We start from the raw sequence: 20528 nt of genomic DNA, 5'->3' as shown, positions 1-20528 counted from the left end.
ATCCAGGAAGCGGGATATGGATCCAGGAGGCCGGTATATCACAGCAATCTTCAGGGGGGTCGGGGAGAATAGTCGGACGCAGTGGGCCTCGAAGGAGGAGAAGGATAGGGTGGGAGGGTTTGGGAGGACTCGGAAGGTGCTCTGCGGTGAGCAGGGAGCAGGGGGACAGATACTAAGTTACGGGGGTTGCGGCAGGACGTGGAGGCGGGAGGGTGTTGTGCGGGTGAGGGAGGTGGTGGAGGGCCAGGATTTGGGGAGATGTCCCCCACGGTTAGGAGGAGGAGAAGGGTGAGAAAAGTGATCAATCCTGAAGTACTGACAGCCAATCTAATTTCTTGAGGTCCAAGAATGTCAGAATAGTACAGATATCCTCCAAATGACCCCTTTTTGCAAAGTAGACAGTCCGATGTACTTCATAAGAGGCATGGCGAGTTTTTTTAATTTGTTTTTTTTTTTGTCATAATTTTTTGGAAAATGAACAAATAAAAAAAATTATTTTCACTATTTTTTTTTTACATACTGTCAGCAGTGCCGTACAGCATCATCATATAACTGCCATGGCGGTGATCAGGGACACTGACTGGTGACAGTATGAAAAATATTTTTTTTTCATATTTCGCTATGTCCAAAGTAGTACAATGTTACCATAGTAACATTGTACTACTTTGGGGAAGTGATCAGTATTTTTATTTTTTTTTTTTTACACAATTTGCTTATAGCAAAGAATTACTTTGCTATAAGCAAATATTTACCTGAATGACATCAATTCATTCAGGGTTTTTTTTTTTTTGTGCTTAGCTGTGATTTGGCCACAGCTAAGCACATGACATGTGCATGTGATCGCTGTGACCATTCACAGTTAGACCCTAGTATACAATGGATGGCATGAATGAAGCCATCCATTGTATACAACTGTCATACTGATTGGTCACAGCAGGTCACATAGTACCGGCAACGGGGCCGGTACTCAGATCTGTCATCGGCCGTGTCCGAGGTACACGGCCGGTGACAGATCGCGCCGCTGCGTGGCTCTGCAAGCACGAAAACTGCGCATGCCTGGGAGGACGCCATATGGCGTCCACCCGGAAATCTACAGCATTTTTCCGGCCGCCAAACGGCTATTGGCAGGGTGGCTATTGGTTAAATATATTCTTCAGTTTTTTTTTGACATATAAAAAAGTCATTTTAACATATATGTTTACATATATTTGTAAATGCATTCCAAAAATGTAGATTTGAATTTTTAAAGACTTACAGTATATTTAAAATGTATTTTTTAAAATATTTTTCATATATTTTGTAATAAAAATGCATTTCAACATGCAGTATATGTGTATGTATATATATATATATATATATATATATATATATATATATATATATATTGAAATATATTTTGAAATATGTTGAATATGGTCAAAACTGTAGCATTTCAAATATATGGCAATATATTTGGGAAGAATATTTATTAAAATATATTTTTCTTCCATATGTGGTGTACTGTGGGAGACCAGATATAGTGAATGCAGGGTCCTGGGTTTAGTAACACTTTAACCTCTTCCATACAGGGAACTTTTACCCCCTTCCTGCCCAGGCCATTTTTCAGGTTTCAGCGCTCTCACACTTTGAATGACAATTGCGCGGTCATACAACATTGTACCCAAAATAAAATTTTATCATTTTCTTCACACAACTAGAGCTTTCTTTTGGTGGTATTTAATCACCGCTGGATTGTTTATTTTTTGCTACATTAACAAAAAAAGACCGAAAATTTTGAAAACAAAACACGTTTTTCTTTGTTTCTGTTATAAAAGTTTGCAAATAAATAATTGTTCTTCATAAATTTAGGCCAAGATGTATTCTGCTACATGTCTTTGGTGAAAATAACCCAAATTAGGATGTATTATTTAGTTTGTAGGAAAGTTATAGAGTTCACAAACTATGGGATAGATCTGAATATTGATCAGTCCTGAAGTACTGACTGCCAATCTAATTTCTTGAGGTCCAAGAATGTCAGAACAGTACAGATATCCTCCAAATGACCCCTTTTTGCAGAGTAGACAGTTCGACGTACTTCATAAGAGGCATGGCGAGTTTTTTAAAGTTGTATTTTTTTGCCATAATTTTTCGGAAAATGAAAAAATGTAAAAAATTATTTTCACTATTTTTTTTTTACATACTGTCACCAGTGTAGTACAGCGTCATCATATGACTGGCATGGCGGTGATCAGGTACACTGACTGGTGACAGTATGAAAAAAAAATATATAATTTTTTTTTTTTTTTAATTTATTACATTTGTTTTATTTTTTTTTTAAGATTTTTTTTTATATTTCACTATGACCAAAGTAGTACAATGTTACCATAGTAACATTGTACTACTTTGGGGAAATGATCAGTATTTTTTATTTTTTTTTTTTTTTTACACAATTTGCTTATAGCAAAGAATTATTTTGCTATAAGCAAGCATTTACCTGAATGACATCGATTCATTCAGGGTGTTTTTTTTTGTTTTTTTTTGCGCTTAGCTGTGATTTGGCCACGGCTAATCACATGACACAGCTAGGCTGTGATTGGCCCAGCTTGTGCATGTGATCATTGTGACCATTCACAGCTAGACACACTAGTATACAATGGAAGGCATGAATGAAGCCATCCATTGTATACAACGGTCATGTGACCTGCTGTGATTGGCCACAGATCTGTCATCGGCCATGTCCGAGGTACACGGCCGGTGATAGATCGCGCCGCTGCGCAGCTCTGCATGCGCGCAAACTGTGCATGCCCGGGAGGATGCCATATGGCGTCCACCCTGAACGCTGAGGGATTTTGCCAGCCGCCAAACGGCCATTGGCCGGGCGGCAAGAGGTTAAGCACCGTGGTGAGGTATGCACACTCAAAACTAAACACTGGGTGCTTTAAAAAAAGTGTGCTCACAAAGTGCCAACCTCAAAAAGGTTTACAGGGTGTACACTTGGTCCTGCTCTGAACAGAAAGGACTCTCTCTTCAGAGCAGGACCAAGTGTACACCCTGTGAACTTTGGGGGATCAAAGCCAGAGCCATTTCTCTTCAGAGCAGGACCAAGTATACACCATGGGAACTTTGGGGGATCAGAGCCAAAGGACTCAGGCTCTGATCCCCCAAGGCACAAGACTCCTGACAGGGATTGTGGTGCTCATGGGCCACCTATCTGAAACCAGGCAGACCCCATTCCTCGGGGGACTTGCCAAAGCAAGGTCCACCCAGGTACTTGGTGCGGCTCCCTGAAGGGAGACCTCAAGTGAGGGGAGAATCTAACCATAAGGCCATGTTTCCTCCCCATAAGACTTTCAGGCCAAGAACTTACACCCTACTAGTTAGGAGCGAGTTAAAGTGCATAATGCTTTGCGAAAAGGCACAAGTGCTTTGGGGGTGCCAAAGTGCAAGACAATGGCTAGCCTTCAGCCTGGTATAAAAACTCCTCCAGTCCCAGCTAAAAGGCCCATCCCAAGGAGGCAGGTGTGGAAAGAAACATGCAAAGGGTGCTGTGACCAAGGTACCATACTAAAAACATATTTACATGCTATTAATACTTCTGGCACTACAGACTTTTCTCACCCTAGAAATCTAAAGTGTATAGAGTTGTCACTATAACAGTAAGTGAGGGGAAATCTTCCAAAAGGGATAGCTGTTCTGGTGACAACTGTCTAAGGGGGCATTTCCCTCACTAGAAATTTACTCTTACTCAGACAGCAAAAAATACATTTAGAAAAGTTTTAAACCTTTATCTACTCTATCCACTTTATATGCATTCAAGGAATTTATGGTCTCTATTGACTCAATAAAGTTGAGTATGTAAATTTATGGAGAATTCTGACCAATTAAACCTGAGGGAGCTCAGCTCATGTCTGCAGGCAGTTTACAAAGTTCTGTGCCGCCCTATAGCATAAATACCGCTACAGGGCTGCACAGGTGCACAAAATCACATATATACACTTAGGTCCTTATATATTTGGACATAGGTACAATTTTAGATTTGTTCAGGAATTTACCAAAAGATATTATTAAACTATAGTTATATAATGGATATGGGCTGAAAGTGGACACTCTCTGGTTTCATTTGAGGATATGTACATCCAAATTGGAGGAAGGGTTTAGGAATTAGAGCTCTTAAGAGTAGCCACCCCCCCTTTTTCAAGGGACCAAAGTAATTGGACAATTGAAGCAAAAGCTGTTTCATGGCCAGGTGTGGGCTACTCCATTATTTCTTCATCAATTAAGCAGCTAAAAGGTCTGGAGTTGATACTAACTGTGATATTTACATTTGGAATCTATTGATGTGAACCTACATCATGCGTTTAAAGGAGCTGTCCGTGCAAGTGAAACAGGCCATTGTAAGGCTTCAAAAATAAAACAAATCCATCAGAGAGATAGCAGCAACATTAGGAGTGGCCAAATCAACAGTTTGGTACATTCTGAGGAAAGGAGAACGCACTGGTGAGCTCAGCAACATAAAAAGGCATGGACGTCCTTGGTAGACAACAGTGGTGGATGATTGCAGGATCCTCTCTATGGTAAAGAAAAACCCATTTACAACATCCAGACAAGTAAAGGACACTCTCCAGGAGGTGGGCGTATCATTGTCAAAGTCTACAATCAAGAGAAGACTTCATGAGAGCAAATACAGAGGGTTCACCACAAGGTGCAAACCATTCATAAGCCTGAAGAATAGAAAAGCAAGATTAGACTTTGGCAAAAAACATCTAAAAAAGCCAGACCAGTTCTGGAAAAGCATTCTTTGGACAGATGAAACTAGGATTAATCTGTACTAGAATGACGGGAAGAAAAAATGCGGAGAAGGCTTGGAACAGCTCATGATCAAAAGCACACAACATCATCTGTAAAACATGGTGGAGGCAGTGTGATGGCATGGGCATGCAAGGCTTCCAGTGGCACTGGGTCATTCGTGTTTATTGATGATGTAACAGAAGACAGAAGCAGCCGGATGAATTCTGAAATGTTTAGAGATATGCTGTCAGCCCAGATTCAGCCAAATGCAGCAAAGTTTATTGGACGGCGCTTCACAGTACAGATGGACAATGATCCAAAACACACTGCAAAAGCAACCCAGGAGGAAAGGAAGTGGAATATTCTGCAATGGCCGAGTCAATCACCTGATCTCAACCCAATTGAGCATGCATTTCACTTGCTGAAGGCAAAACTAAAGGCAGAAAGACCCACAAACAAAGAACAACTGAAGACAGCTGCAGTTAGAGCCTGGCAAAGCATCAGAAAGGAGGAAACCCAGTCTTTGGTAATGTCCATGGGCTCCAGACTTCAGGCAGTCATTGCCAGTAAAGGATTCTCAACAATATATTACAAATTAACATTTTATTTATGGTTATATTCATTTGTCCAATACTTTTGGTCCTTTGAAAAAAGAGGGATGGCTACTCTTAAGAGCTGTAATTCCTAAACCCTTTCTCCAATTTGGATGTACATACCTTCAAATTAAACCTGAGAGTGTGCACTTTCAGCCCATATCTATTATATAACTATTGCTTGAATATGTTTTGGTGAATACCTGAAAAAAAAACTAAAATTGTGCCTGTGTCCGAATATATATGGACCTACAGTAACTGTATGTACACATATGTGGGCATTAATTTAAGTTTGTGGGTTTGGCTTTTTCTAGTGAAGGGTACTGCTAAGGCTATGGCATACAAATACATTTTAGACAAATGTGCACTTGTAATCTTGTGGCAACAGTTTGGGGAAGGCCATTTTCTGTTCCAGAATGACAATGCTCCTGTGTACTAAGCCAGATCCAAAGTGTGTCCTGACCCTATTGAACACCATTGGGATGAATTTGAATGGCAATTTTGAGACAGATCTTTTCATTCAATATCAAAATCATTATTTTAGCTGAATGGGAATAAAGTCCCACAGACACATTGCAAAATCTTTTTGAAAACCTTCACTGAAGAGCAGAGGCTGTTATAGTCATAAAGAGGTAGAGGGGGGTGCAACTCCATATTAATGTTATAGTTTTTGAATTGGGTGTCCAACAAGCTCATATAGATGTAATTGTCAGGGCTCCCAGGTGTGACCAGAGGTGTGTGACTGACGCAGGGAAACGCAGACTTCAGATATGTGATAAACAATATAATTTATTAACACTAACCATACAAACATAAACGCAGTGCAATACTAAAACATAATACAGTGCAAACAAACCAAACCAACCACCCACAGATAACAGTACATACAAGCAAGCGTCGTCAGGCAGGCCGGGTCAATATCAATAGGGCAGGTAGGTACAGGGGGAGCAAGCGGAGATGGGTCGGGGTCACAGGCCAGGTTCAGCAGGTAGCAAGCAGCGTAGTACAGAGGGTCAGGCAGAGGGATGGTCAGGGTCACAAGCCAGGGATCAGAACAGGTAGCAAGCAGCGTGGTACAGAGGGTCAGGCAGAGGGATGGTCAGGGTCACAAGCCAGGGATCAGAACAGGTAGCAAGCAGCGTGGTACAGAGGGTCAGGCAGAGGGATGGTCAGGAGCGAGCCGGGATCAGAGCAGGAGAAGTCAGCAGCGGTTCAGATCAGGCAGGGTCAGCAAAGGAACAGAAACAGGATGCAGGACAGATACAGGGCCCAGGACAAACACAACACCAAGGCAGAGTCTGCAAGTCTGGCCATCCCTTAAATACACCAGTATCATCAGTTCCAGGTGTTAGCTGGCTGAAAGGTTGAGTCTCTGATTGCTGGGAGCACCCACTGGCCAGCCCTGGTACTGCAGATCAAAAGGCAGGTGAGTCCCACCATTGCTGGCCAGTCCATTCCTGACAGTAATGGTCAGTTGTATAGTACATGCAACAAGATGAACTAGGTCCTAATATATATGGACCTAACTGTATACGTGATTTTGCAGTTCTAGGTAGGGGGCGCACGCCACCATTCACAGCCTTGGCTGTCAATCACCGGGTCCTGGCCAGTGATTACTCATCGGCACCCGGTGAATAACAGAGCCATACAAAGCAGTGTGCTTACAGTGAAGCACACACACAGCGCCTCAGATTGAAACAGCACACAGTTAACCCTTTCATGCCCAGTGCCATTAGTACACTGTCAGTGCTTTTTATTAGCACTGATTACTGTATTGGTGTCACTGGGGATGTTAATGACACCAAGTCAGTGCTATAAGTCGCTGATCGCCGCCATTACTAGTAAAAAAATTTAAAAAAAAATAATTTCAATATCTATACCGCCATTTGCAAATGCTATAACTTTCACGTAAACCAATTAATTTACAGGTATTGGTATTTTTTTTTTAGCAAAGACATGTCGCAGAATACATTTTGGCCTAAATTTATGACAAAATTTGATTTTTAAAATTTGTTTACTGGACATGTTTAATAACAAAAAGTCAAAAATATAGTTTTTTTCCCCAAAATTGTCAGTCTTCTTTTATTTATAGCACAAAAAATAAAAAATGTACAGGTGATAAAATACCACCAAAAGAAAGCTCTATCTGTGGGAAAAAAAGCAGTACATTTCATTTGGGTGCAGCGTTGCATGACCGCACAATTGTCAGTCAAAGTAACGCAGCGCTGTCTCGCAAAAAATGGCCTGGTCAGGAAGGGGGGTAAATCCTCTGGAGGGCAAGGGGTTAAACATATTCACTGATATAGACTGATAACCATGGGAGGGGACATTTACTAATCTATACATAAATGTCATACTAAAAATTGTTTTAGGTAGATTTACAAGAAATATCTGCAAGTAACAAAATCCGTGTGTGTTATAATACGTGGTAGATCATCACTGTACACCGGCACATTACAGATCTCCCCACCCAAGAGTCTGTTCTCATGTTGAAGGCAGATTTCCGTCAGCTAGTGAGGCAACACTCACATGTCTGTGGTTAGCTTCTTGGCTTCCTGTTTAGAGCTGTAAAAATGCGAATGAGTCAGCGAGTATTTCTTGTTGTGACACCTATGAATGATATCCCTTATATCTATTCCATAACATTTCCCAAAAGCCTCCCAGCTTTCTGAGAGGAGAAAGAGGGACACCTTTTATAACAAATGGAGACAAAGGGCACACCCCTGACACTGCCTCAGAAAGAATTTCCAAATTCAAGTACGAAAAATTATTAGCTAAACCTATAATGATTTGTTTCATGGCTACTTCTCCTTTATACTAGGTTTTCAAAATAATTAATTGAAAAGTTGGATCAAAGGTTTAGTGCCTGTTCACATACATGCGGATTGGATGCGGTTAAAACCACGTCCAATCCACATGACATGTGAAATAACATTGCTTCCTATGGTGCCTGTTCACACATGTCCAGTGCACTGGTGGTGCGGATTCAGTGCGGTTTTGAAAAGAGTCCTGTCTGATTTCTGAGCAGTGCGGTCCGGATTACAGGATATTGACTTCTATGGGAACCGTTTCTAAATCACATACAGTATGTGTGAACAGGATAAGATTCAGAGCTAATCCTGTCCTGAACCTGATGGAAACCTGACCTAAATCTGTGAAAAACTAATGTACAGGGGCGGACTGACCATTTGGAAACTCAGGCACTGCCCAAGGGCCGGGGTCAGTAGAGGGCCCCATGAGATGCCCCTGGTACCTTTTTCATAGGCTTTTTTGAGTTTGGGCAAGGACACGGGGCCCCATGATCCCCTATTGCCCGAGGGCCCCATGAGTTGTCAGTCCACCCCTGCTACTGTATCAATTAGCTGGGAAAGCTGAGCTTCAATCCGCACCACACAGGTGTGAATCAGCTCTTCGTGTCATATATTACTACACTTAGCAGATATTTAAATACTACATTGATTATAGAGATCTACTGTATACATCAGTCTACAAGGAAGGACCACTGAGGAGAAAAGAGTGACAGTTGGGAACTATGCATTTAATCTATTTTGCTAGCACTGACGTATGACATAGATCGGCAGCATCCTGACTGCCATGTGTAAATCTGACAAGACAACTGTCGACTGTCCGAAGGAAGTGATTTGATGCCTAAACAGCCACCTGTGTATTTGCGCACCCCCCCCCCCCCATCACCATGTTTCTGGTGCTCCACACTCCCATCTGTGGGCCTGGAAACCCCATGTGGTGAGTTTTGCCAGGTACAGGGAGGGAGACCAGCGAACATCCATTTCTTTAACTCTGCTACTTAGTGAGGACCTAGAGATGACATGCATTACATCACTTCCAGATGCAGCGGTCACTCTCCTGGGTCGCTGTAGCCAAAGAAGAAGATAATGGAGAGCAATCTGTGCTACATTTGCTGCAGTGGAGGACAGGTGAGACATCAGGGTTGAAAAGATTCCTGATGTCTCATTATTGAAAACCTGTCACAACCAAATAGCATCACATAGGGGATTTATTTATTACAGGTACTTATATAGCACCATCAATTTATACAGTGCTTTACATATATTGTACATTCACATCAGTGCCTAACCTTCAAGGAGTGTACAATCTAAGGTCCCTAACTCACATTCATACATACACATACTAGGGCCAAGTTAGACAGGAGCCAATTAACCTACCAGCATGTCTTTGGAGTGTGGGAGGAAAATGCCGTACCTGGAGGAAAACCATGCAGGCACAGGGAGAACATTCTTTGTGCTCCCACATACATGCACAAATGTAAACACAGACATCATGGGAGCATATATATGACAATGTTTAATGTGTTACACATTGCCATGCATGCTGGAGTTAAACAATTTTAGGGCCATTATTCATAGTTAACTCTAACCTGAAGGCTTTTACCCTCCCTAGCGGTCTGATTATGTCCATATTTCTGTGCTCAAAGCGGTACCTTTTTTTGCATGGAAATATGTATTTTTTTTATTGTAGGCCTGTCATTTTTAGGAATAACTCACTGAAATCTGTCCGAACAAAAGTCTAGTAAACATCCCGGGTATGTTAAAATTTGAAACACGAAATCATAAATTATAATTTTAATAAATAATCATAAAAAGTAATAATATAATAATAAATTTAATTCAATAATATAATCAAACCAAAAACACTGAAATTTGAAATATAGCTCCAAGTTCGCACATCACTGAGCAAAGTCGCAAAATCATTTTCAGTGTCTGATGACGAATTTCCCCACGAATCATTATCACTCAATTCTGCAAGTGGTTCTGATTTACTATCGCTGTTCTCTAGCTGGTCTAAAACCACTTTTGACCTAAAGGGACACTTTTTGGACGCCATGGACGTTTCTCAGTTTCCAGGCAGAAAGAACAGTAAAAATGCAGGCAGGGCACAGGACAAAGCACTCGGGACAAAATGTATGTGAAATGGTTTGATACAGTAATGTTATACTATATGATTTTAGTGTATTTAGTGAATGTCACTTTTTGTCATTTTCAAATTTTCCGCCGTTCCGTCCCCCGTACGTCCCGACGTCGCAGTGGACGGAACCCAGATGACAGATGCCGGCATCCACCGGGGACACTGCAGGAGGGACATCGCGGGAGCGCAGGACAAGGTAAGTGAAGAACAGATCCCGGAGCAGTGCCGCATGGTAAGCCCGAGTGTAGCTCGGGGTTACCGCTTGTGGTACTGAAACTTTACCCCGAGCTACACTCGGGAAAACCGCCAGGGAGGCTATAATGCTGTCTATGGAATATTTAGGATACTGAAGTTCGCCACCGTTTCCCAGGCAAAGCCAGTTTTTAAGCTTGACATGTTGGGTATCTATTTACTCGCCGCAACCTCATCTTTTATACTTTTATACCAAAAATATTATGGATTATACTGTACCAAAAGTTATGGTATTATAAGATTTTTTGTTTTTGGGCCTGAAAGTTAACTTTAGTATGTTTTATACTGAAATTTTGCACTTGATAAACCATTACACTATCACTATTTTATTCCCCAGGGTCTCTGCTTTCACAATATAAAATGATTTGGGGTTTTTAAGTATTATTTTAACCATGTGTGCAAAAAACACAAACTTGGATCTGGCAGCAAAAGGGTTAAGTCCAGATTTCAGCAAACATAAATGGGGCTTTTTTTTGCTATTGTCATTTTTTTTGCTGGTTCTATGTAAATTAAGATTTTTGGGGGATTCTATTTTTATTAATTCTAGTGTTGCATCTCAAGTGTGGATCCTGAGGAAGCAAATGTAGTGAAACACGTCGATCCTATAGGCTTATTGTTTGTTTATCACAAACTTAAAAGGCTGTTTGCTGGTGCTAGACTGTGATATTATTTGTTTTTATGTAAAATGTCTATTTTAACTGGAAGGATTAATAAATATTTTTGTTATAGTTTTGTGTTGTATATTTATCACATTGTGAAGTACACGTAAAGTCCCTTTTTTCTGAGCAGGATAGTTCCACATGTATATACAATAAAAATAACCAAGGACTGCAAAAATATATCAATGTATTCTCCTGCTTGGGAGAGGAGGGAGCCAATCCCACTAATAATAGAGCATCCAGGAGGGTACTAGTGCTTGTTGGAGAAGTCCGGTCTGCACTTATGGATCTTTGACATCGATGTGATCAGCATAAAAGCTACTATAACAGTAGCTTTCTGGTGAGTGCATAGCCATTAGAGGTGGTGGATTCCTTCAATGGATTTCAAGCATTTTTTTGAAAATTCAACACTGGTATTGCTGTGCCTTGTACTACCACGGACACTCTTCCCACCCCATTTTATTATTGGATGGACATTTATGTATCACATTAATACTGCTTTACACGTTTTTACTATATTTAGGTGTTCACATTGTCTACCTTATGCTAAATGATGATATTTAATGTTTAGCGATGCACTTTATTGTATATGTTTTGTGGGTTCTGTTGCCTTTGCCCTTTGTGCTAGTGGCTTTCAATTTTCAGCGCTTGCCATATATTTTGTATTTAGTTCCACATTTATGCTTAGGTGTGATTACTTATGCTTGCTCTTTTGTTGCTTTGATTGAAAGTTTTGTTTCGTACCACAATGTAGATACTTCTACCTTGGCTCCTAATCACACATAGTCTTTACTTGCTAATTAATTCCAGATTTATCTGAACATTTATTTTTAATCACGTTATTTAAATGTATTGAAAATATTTCCACTTTGAAAAGCACATTACCCAAATAATATATGTATACAATAATGCATGCTTATAGAGCAAAGTTTGAGCATGAGACTTGAATGTCAAGTTTTAAGCTTTATTGCAACCAGACTGAAGGGGCTGTAACGATTGTGCGCAACAGAGACATGGAGCTCTCATTTAACATCAACCAATGAACATCTTAAATGGGCAGTGTGAGATTGGCTGGTCCTTTGTCACGAGTTGCTGAAAAGGGCAGGGGTCGAGCACTGCGTTCATCACAGGGGCGATTCAACCAAATCTGGATGGCTGGACAAACACAGGCAGATACAAATCTTACATACAATCTGGGGCGGCAGGGATGTGAAGCAGTTATGTAAATCCCACAAGCTTCTGAGATTCTCCACGTTATCCTGTGAACTGGAATCTTGGCACACTTCCACCTTTCCCAGTGCCCATACACACCTACATGTACCAGACACATGTTTTAGAGCTGGTTCACACATATGAAAATTGGATGCGTTTTGAACCACATCCAATTTGCATGACATGAGAAAGAACATTGCTTTCTATTGTGCCTGTTAACATATGTCCGGTGTAACCAGCGTGCAGATTCAGTGTGAATTGAAAGAGTCCTGTCAGTTTTCTGAGCAGTGCAGTCTGGCTCAGGTACAAATTAGGCTCATGGATTTCTATGGGAACTCTTCAGCATCACACATGTCTTTCAGTTGTGAACAGGATAAAATCCTGACATGATCCTGATGTGAACCTGACAAAATACTTTTTCAATTAGCTGAGAAAGCAGAGAAGCTTCCAAGTGTGAATCCACACTCAGGGCAGATTACCACCACCTGCAGCTAGTCAGTCTGAAAGGCAACTGTACACACACACACACAGATCCCTGTTGCTGGCAATAAGATCTGTCCCAGTCTAATGCTGGGCATACATAGATTGTTTTTGTTTTTTTTGATCAGCCAGTAGAACAAATGGATTCCCCTTCTCACACAAGCAACCTTCTAACATTCTAGTTCCACAAAAATCAATCATTAGATCAACTTCTGTTGAGCGGGAATGGCCATAGATGGACTGAAATTCAGTCCCTGCTTAAAAGAAAAGTAGGGCTTTTTTCCACATATGTTCCCCACTGGCTCTAAATGTGAGAACTGACCGCTGATCGCTGAGTTCTCAAAGCCGCTGTGAGCAGAGAGCAGTGACTGTCAGTCACATTATGTTGGCATACCAGGTTGATATGATGATGCACCATGCTGGGGGTCTCTACGGGCAGCAGACAAATATGGCTGATGCCTGCATCCACTCTCCTACTGCAAGGTGTACACTAGTCGTGGCAACACATTTCGGAAGTGGGTCCCCCTTTGTCAAGCCTGCTGCATTCTAGTCTCAGTGTTTTCTTATATAAGCTACTACACTTCTAGCAGCATTATTTACCTATATATTTCTTGGCCAAAAAACATATATATCCTAGCTAAAAACACAGACAGCTGTCCTCCAAGTACTGAGGTGGGATGTGTTCAAAGCACCATATTCTGCGGACACTTGTGTGTGCATATGGATATTATTTTTTTCTTATGTTTAATAAAGTTGTTGTCAGGAATCTAGGAATGACCAGAAAGGTGTGGACTGACACAGGGAAACGCAGGTAATATAATACAGCTTATTATTAGCCACCCAGATATATATCTATATAAACGCACAGTGAACAACTAACCTTCCACTAATCTTAGGAGGTGCAGGAACACAGGCGTAGTCAGGGCTGGAGAGGTGGAATGGTCAGGCCGGCCGTAGGGTTCTGTAACGACTGCCTGGTGGTACCTCTAGCGGTCCTCAGGGCAGGATTCCCCAGGGCGCGGAGTCTAAGCCCCAGTCTGCCTTTTCACCAGAGCCCCTGATGGTGGGGATGGACTTGGCGCAGGACTGAGACCAGGTCGCGGCCCCTGAGTACACCTGCTAGTGGTAGGGGGATCCGCCAGAGGTATGTGCAGGTACGGCTGGATCCGTGCAGGATGGATGGATGGCAGAGTAGTTAGCGTGGTCAGACAAGCCGGGTCGGTAACGGTGGAGGCAGATCAGTACAGAGCAGCAGGCAAAGAGTAAACGGGTCACAAGCCAAGGTACAGCAACAGGAGGTCAAACAGCATAGGAGTAGGCAGAAGAATAGTCAGGGATGAGCCAGTAGTCAGAACAGGAGACGGTCAACAGAGATCAGGATCAAGCCGGGTCAGCAACGAAGCAGGAACACAGGATACGGATACAGGGGCTCATGGGAAAACATACACCAAGGCCCAGAGCACAGGCCTGGTCATGCCTTATATACACCTTTCTGTAATCAGCCCCAGGTTTGGCTGATTGTGAGCTTCTGGCTGCTAAGAGCACCCGCTGGTCAGCTCTGGTACTGCAGCCCACACGGCTGGTGAGTCCCACCACCAGTGCTGAGTCCATTGCTGAGAGCACCCGCTGGTCAGCTCTGGTACTGCAGCCCACACGGCAGGCGAGTCCCACCACCAGTGCTGAGTCCATTCCTGACAGTTGTAGGCAGGTGCAGTCTGCTTTCTCCACTGTAGGTGATGCCCAACCCGAGTGGTACCCAGAGATCACTCGGGGGCTGACAATAACTTTGATATTCTCAAAGATCCAAAGTACAAAAATATGGTGTTCACAAAGATACGCTGTGCCTGGGTTCTTTATCTCAATGCATTCGCTTAAATGTTTCTTCAAGAGGAGGTGTTCACAAATATTTTGTATTCAAGTGGACTTCGGCACATATGTCCTGGGAACAGTGTGAAACCTCAAACAAATTTGCTTAAAGTGCTCTTATAGGGGTAGTGAGGGATTAAGCAGGTAACTACAGTATAAAGTAACCTTGTTGCAGAATGTTTATATGAAACACCCTGGATGGGTTTAACTCTGGTCCAAAAATGATCTAATAGTATGTAAGAACAAAGGCGTAACTAGAACCTTTAGGGCCTGGTGCAAGAAACCATAAAGGGCCCCCCTGACCCCCAGCCAGGGCCCCTCATGCAGGAAATTGTAAAGGGCCCCCTGATCACTGGCTGGGTCCCCCCATGGTGGCAGAATGCCAGGGCCCGGTCCCAAGTGCAACCTTTGCAACCCTGATAGTTCCACCACTGGTGTCAGTAGTTTATTTTTATTTTATTACTTTTTACCATTTTTTAAATTTTTTTAGCAGCACCATTGGGGGGGGTGCTTTGGTGACATATTAGGGGTCTAAACAGACCTCTGATGTTTCACCTTTGAAACAGAGAAAGGAGATTAAGGACACAGAACTCAGTCTCCTTCTCTACAGCTTCAGCTGTACAGAATGAATGGACTGGAATAGCTCTATACAGAGCTTCCCATTCATTCAGAAACTGAAGCATAGTAAACACAGTTTACTATGCCTCTGTTATGCATAAACAGAGACAGTGAGTGGTACGGATCAGTAACTATTCATTAAGACCCCGCAGCAGCCAACAGGAGAGGGGGGGAATGGCAGGGATGAGGGGGGGGGGCTAGAGAGTACTCAGGAGATCAGAGTGGTAGGAGGGGTGGTGGGGCGGCATGTAGAGGAACCGATCTCCTTGTTTCCCCTGGTGGGGTTTCCTTGAGTGGTTGGCATGTTGGCATGGTTGCTCCTGTTTTTGTTGTCCACCCTTCCTTGTAGCATTGCTTTGGGACATCCCTATGGTCAAGAATAAGAAGAGGCTGTGTCCGTCAATGAACGTAAGAGAAAACAGGATTTTTTGCTAAAATCACTTTCTCTTGAAAGTTCATTGATGGACACAACAACCACCTCTCGTCTCAATTTTTTTTTTCTATCATTTTACACTGCTTTGTGACTAACTGGATTGCCTAAAACAGAGAAGGGGTTTATACCAGCGAGGACTGTCCATAGGCAGTGCTGTGTTCTTTCTTTATTCCTAGTGTCCTACTCCTGTAGGTGGTGCTATAAACCCTGGTCAAGAATAGGAAGAGGCCATGTTCATCAAAGAACTCAGAGAAAGGGATTGTACAGTAACAAAAAAATCAAGTTTTTATTGCCACAATGATCATATTGGGTTTCATGAGTAGGTGGTGCTACAGGTGAAATTTGTAATGGTATCTTCCACACCAAGTAAAACCTTGAAGGAGCAGGAGGCATGTGAGACCCCTACATTGTTTGGCATCCATTATGTGGTGGAAAACAAAAGCTTCATTTTTGTTTTGCTACAAAAGTATGCTGGTGATAATATTCAAATTTGTGGACTATGTAATGGTGCCATACATCAAGTTACCTTACTGCTGATTCTAAGGTCTATGACTGAAAGGAGTATATTGGTGGTTATTGATTTTGACCCTACATCTGGTGTTCACAGTCAAACTGAGGATTTTTTTGTGCTTATAGGAATTCCCCTTTAAAATTTAATGTCAGCTTTATTTAGGCTTCATTACCCAGGAAGCTGAAGGTGGCTGAGTGGTCACTATGCAGCTGCACAGTAACACCAAAAGAGGGAAATGTGGGTAACATGTTCTTGACCAGAATCTGTTCTCAAAGTAGATTTCCATTCATGTGGGAGACAAGTAGGCTTATTCTGTAAAGAACAGTAATGTAAAAACTGTAATAACCCACAGCAAACAACCAGACTTTATTCACTGTAATCAGGTCAATTAAAGTAGTTATAAAAGCTCAAGGTTTTTTTGCCTTCATGCATTCGGTGCATGAAGGTAATACACCTTCTGTGTGCCGCAGCCCTCCCCCAATACTTCAATAGTTACCTGAGCCCCATCTTGATCCAGCAATGTGCACGAGAGCAGCATCGCTCCGAGATCTGTGCCTCCTCATTGGCTGAGGCAGCAGTGAGAGCCATTGACTCCCACTACTGTCAATCACAGCCAGTAAAGCCAATGAGGAGAGAGTGGGGGCAGGGCCAAGCCTAACTCTGTGTCTGAATGGACAGACAGAGCAGAGGCTTGGGAGCTAGTATGCTCAGGTGTAACCATAGCAAGGTGCTTGTTATGGGGGCATTCAGCAGAAAGATGGAGCCAGGAGTGCCAACAAGGGTCCCAAGAAGAGAAGGAGAGGGCTGTTTTGTGCAAAACCATTACACAGAGCAGATAAGTATGACAAAATCATCCTTTAAAATATCACTTTAAGTATTACAATCAAATAATTTATTTCTGGTTGATTTCTATGGGTTACTGCATTTTACTTGTCTCAGGTTCTTTACATTTGTCATTATAAGATCTTCAACATCTGCTTTCTTAATAATGTATATAGCGCTCCTTGGCTTTTAGTTTTGGATAGAATGAGGAAGCTTAAAAATCCTGGTCAGGTTTATATTGTTGATCCACCCTCTCTACTGTATTTGCCTTGGTGACGATTGTCTCTGGTCGAAAACAGATGGGAAATAAAAAGTTGGAACAGAGAAGAAAAATTCTAATGAGGATATCTGTTCCCATGATAACTGTAAAAGGGGAGATTTACCCTTCTTTGGAGATATTTCTTCTTACTTCCTGTTTTGTCTCGGGGCAGACATTGTAGGAAGGTCCATTTTATTTGTGACATGTATAGCCTAATGTTGGCCATACATATAAAACAGTACAGTATTGCATATTAAAATCACCAAATTAAATTTTTGATCAAAAAGCATGTTAATTAAAAAAGAAACGCAGTTTGCTTTCAGAGAATCCAAATTGAACCTAATTGGCCCATTCTTTGTCTTGTTGAATGATTATTTTTAGGCAAAGGTCACTTTAAATCAATGATTGACTGACCATTTATCTTTATGTGTATAACCAGCATTTCTCCAGCCAGAGTGCTAAGAAGCTTCAGCCATTTTTATCAACAAGTGTGAAGTGTTGTGAATGTCTTAGGTTATTCTTGGAAACCACCATCATCTTTGCTTACATCATTAGAAGCAAGCGGTCTCTTCTGAGTTCTAGCGGCTGGCCCTGATGACACGCTAGGGCATGTACAATGACCTGGAGCCTCCAGGACTGCAGGACCTGAGTATTCCAGAAGGCTGAGGTCATCTGGGGGTATACGATTCCTGCCTAGGCAAGAAAGTCAAAAGCATGGGCTGTGCTGAAATAAGCAAAATTCTTAAAATAATGAATAGAGGGTACAAATCTGCTTTAAGGCCATGTTCAAACAAAAAACATTGCCACATCACTTTGCATTTACATAATTCTTTGTGTTCTGCTTTGTAGTGTTCTCAGTCCTGTGAAAGGTGCCAGTATATTTCATTTATTTAATCAAGGAATAATTTCCTTAATGTTCTCCATGTTTGTCAAGAGAAATGCACTAATGTAACAGGGACCAAAACTCATAACAACTTATTTGACTGAAGGCAACTGTGATAGGATAGGGCACTTTCATCAAGATATACAGTAGTACATGGTGCTACACAATGACAGTTTGGGAAAACAGCATGGTTTGTGTATCAGAGTTCATACATCATTTCTAGGTTCTTCTTTTCTTAAAAAAAAAAATTTCAGAGTCGGAGTGCAATCACCAATTGTGCATGACTTGTTCACAGTCATCTCATCCAGACTGTCTGAGTTAACTTCCTCCACTTAACCAAACTCACACTCTTCTAGTTACACATAATGTGACTCATGTCTTGTTTTAATATAATTGCAAAGGTTACATTCAGAAGGTACAGCCTAGAAACAACATGCTCCTATATACAGTCATGGCCAAAAATATTGGCACCCCTGCATTTCTGTCAGATAATGCACCACTTTGTCCAGAAAATTGTTGACATTTTAAATGTTTAGGCTTTCTCATGTGTATTTCTTTTGTTTGCATTGGTATGATACAAAAAAGTGGCTTTGAATAGAGAAGAAAAGATTAGAGCCTCTGTCTGGTTTGGTGATATTTTCCTTCCCTCTCCTGCTCCGCTGACAATGCTTGAATCAGATAGAAAGTGAGGTAAAAATTGAAAGGAACACAGACATAAATGAGACAGGGGTTCTAGCCTTCCCCACCTCTAGTGAAGAAATGCCCTTTGATTCATGTTTTGGGAATATGGCCTGGGAGCATTCTTCCACACAGGGTTTATTCTATAAATATTAAATTAAAAAATGAAAATTTTACAAAGGTTCAAAGTAGAAGAAAAAACTTTGAATGTTTGAAAGTTCATGCAGAGCCATTCAGAGGGATACGGATAGGGAAAGTCATACAATTCTGTGTGTAAATGTCAACTTGATCTATTGGGCTATGTCAACAGATATTTTACAACAGGAGGTAATGAGAAATTGGAAGACACATTAAAAATGAGCCTAAAGCTTCACCTGCTGGCTGGATATGATAAAAATACAATATTTCATATTTACAAAGACAGATTGCGTGGAGGACCCCATCCCTGTTCAATTATGATGGTCTAGTTAGACTGAAGCTAGCCATAGACGTATCGAATCTCGGCCAGCTCAGCAGGGACCGGCTGAGATTTGATCCATCTATGGGCAAGCTGATTGTCTCCAAATCAATTAATCTTCTGACTTGTGTACAACCAGCCTGTTGGATTTTAACATGCAATTACTGCCTGCAGCTTTAGCCTGTAGCAGTAATGATTGTGTTCTGCCAGCCAGGAAGGCTCCCCTGCAGGAGGCATTTCTCCCATCAACACTGTGTTGATAGGAAAATCAAGTGCTTTTCTTCAATCCATAGTGGAAGGAAAGAAAATCGATTTATCTATGGCTTGCCTTAGATGGCCTCTTTCATATCTAATTTTGGACCGAAAGGACAACTGGTTCACAAGAGGCATGAAATAAGCCATCTACATCAAGCTGGAACAACCATCACTGAACAGAGATGGGGCCTGTCTTCCACATAAAATGCCATTTTAACCTCTCTACCCTGGTGTTTTGACAATTTATACCTTCAGCCATGTAAATTGGGAGGATTCACTTCTCGCTTCTCGGCCTGTTGACTAAGATCAAGTGTAGTATCTGTTCTTATCAGTGTCCAGTAGGGGTGCTCCACCATCATTCTAGCTTTGCGGGAATGATTGGTTGTAAAGTACCCCTGCTGGTATGATGGGGGTCCTGATGGTTAGTACAGGCTGGAACAGAAACCGAGGCACCCACAGGCTGTTGGGGCCCGGGAGTAATTCCCCCTGGAAAACTGGAGGGGCCCAGTACCTCCTGATTTGAATGGATCTACCTTGTCTGGCCAGGGGCCGGGGAGGCAGAGAGTCCGCAAACCAGTGCCCCCTGAGTGGTCGCCTCAGGGGTGCTCTTAGTAACACTTGGGTGTGGGACCTCAACGTGTGAAAAGGCACATGGTCACTGTTTCTAACACTTTTTCTGCACTGCGCCTTTTAGGGCTGGGCCTTTTGGCTAAGTCCAGGGCAATTTTTGCTATAGGCCTCAGGGCCTGGCCAGTGCACAATTTGCACGGCCACTTATTTATTTTATTTATTTTTCTCCCACGTTTGTCACTTTTCACTTTTGTGTGTGTTTTCTTTCT

At 41.9% G+C, this 20528-nt stretch overlaps 1 pseudogene; it reads left to right on the top strand.

Moving 5' to 3' along the window:
- Window positions 1–19969: 19969 nt before the first annotated feature.
- Window positions 19970–20147, top strand: LOC149453930 (U2 spliceosomal RNA; annotated as a pseudogene).
- The last annotated feature ends 381 nt before the right edge of the window (window positions 20148–20528 follow it).

This window comes from Staurois parvus, unplaced genomic scaffold, assembly GCF_062004578.1.
Source record: "Staurois parvus isolate SC_StPar_1 unplaced genomic scaffold, SC_StPar_1.0 ptg000445l, whole genome shotgun sequence".
In the NCBI taxonomy this organism is placed as follows: Eukaryota; Metazoa; Chordata; class Amphibia; order Anura; family Ranidae; genus Staurois; species Staurois parvus.
The sequence above is the reverse complement of the archived record's forward strand: the minus strand, read 5'-3'. Positions and strand labels throughout refer to the sequence as shown.